The sequence below is a fragment of the Mandrillus leucophaeus genome, unplaced genomic scaffold (genome assembly GCF_000951045.1).
Source record: "Mandrillus leucophaeus isolate KB7577 unplaced genomic scaffold, Mleu.le_1.0 Scaffold431, whole genome shotgun sequence".
In the NCBI taxonomy this organism is placed as follows: Eukaryota; Metazoa; Chordata; class Mammalia; order Primates; family Cercopithecidae; genus Mandrillus; species Mandrillus leucophaeus.
The window spans coordinates 1252360-1253635 of record NW_012104599.1 but is presented as its reverse complement, the minus strand read 5'-3'; the positions used below and the strand labels follow the sequence as shown (position 1 = coordinate 1253635).

Genomic DNA, 1276 nt, shown 5'->3' with positions numbered 1-1276 from the left:
GGCATGGTAGCAGAGTCCCAGCTACTCAGGAGGCTGAGGCAGGAGAATCGCTTGAACTCGGGAGGCGGAGGTTGCAGTGAGCCAAGATTGCACCACTGTACTCCAGCCTGGGTGACAGACTGAGACTCCATATCAAAAAAAAAAAAAAAAAAAAGAAAACAGATAGAAAGACAGAAAATGAAGCCAGGAGTTTAAGACTAGCCTAGGCAACATACTGAGACCCAACTCTACTTTAAAAAAAAAAAAAAAGATAAGCCGGATGTGCTGACAGGGGCCTGTAGTCCCAGCTACTAGTGAGGCTGAGCCTGGAGATGGAGGTTGCTATGAGGCTACTGGGGCTACTGGGGAGCTTGAGCCAGGAGATAGAGGTTACAGTGAGCTATGATTGCCGCTGCACTCCAGCCTGGGCAAGAGAGTGAGACCCTGTCTGAAAATATATAAAAACATAAATAAATAAAATTTTAACAAATGGTCTTTAACCATAGTCAGTTTTCATAACATATTAACATATAATACAAGGAACACTAGATTAGAAAATGCTCATTCAGCTATTTTCCTTGTACAGTGGGTCTAACTTGTGCTTCATTCACTTATACAACAGTTTTTGAATATCTATATTGTACAAAGCTTTTTGCTCAAGGAACTTTTGGAGGACAAAACTTAAAGCGATTTCATAAGACATCTGTAAGGCTCAGTGAGATTACGTGGCAAGAGTGGGGGGGACACGATTACTAGCAGTGACGTCTAGAAGTCAACAGGAGGAGGTCAGGAGGTGGTCAATCTCACCTATATATTTATTCTGGATGCTCTCCTACCCCAACTCCTTAGGGTGCTACACAATCTCTTTGTATTCACAAATAACCTCTGGCCAAGAGGTTTGGAGGGAGTGGGGACACCACCAGCCAGCAAACTTCTCCTAATTCTGGAGACAACTTCCCGTCAGCTGGTCCCTGAAGGCTGGCTGCTTCCTGCCAGGAGGTCACTTAGCACATATTCATCTTTCTTCAGGAGGCAGACAGTTGCTGATTCTTTTTATTTTTTATTTTTTATTTTTTTTGAGCCAGGGGCTCACTCTGATTGCCCATGCTGGAGTGCAGTGGTGCTGATCATGGCTCACTGCAGCCTCAACCTCCCAGGCTCCCGTGATCCCCCCAACTCAGCCTCCCAAGTAGCTCGGACTACACGTGCATACCATCACGCCTGGCTAATTTCTGTATTTTTAGTAGAGCTGGAGTTTCACAATGTTGCCCAGGCTGGTCTTCAACTCCTGGACTCA

General features: G+C 45.2%; 1 protein-coding gene across 1 annotated transcript in view; it reads right to left on the bottom strand.

Moving 5' to 3' along the window:
- DUSP16 (dual specificity phosphatase 16) overlaps window positions 1-1276 on the bottom strand; it is a 101036-nt gene that overhangs the window by 70895 nt on the left and 28865 nt on the right. The gene's annotated exons all lie outside the window — the stretch shown is intronic.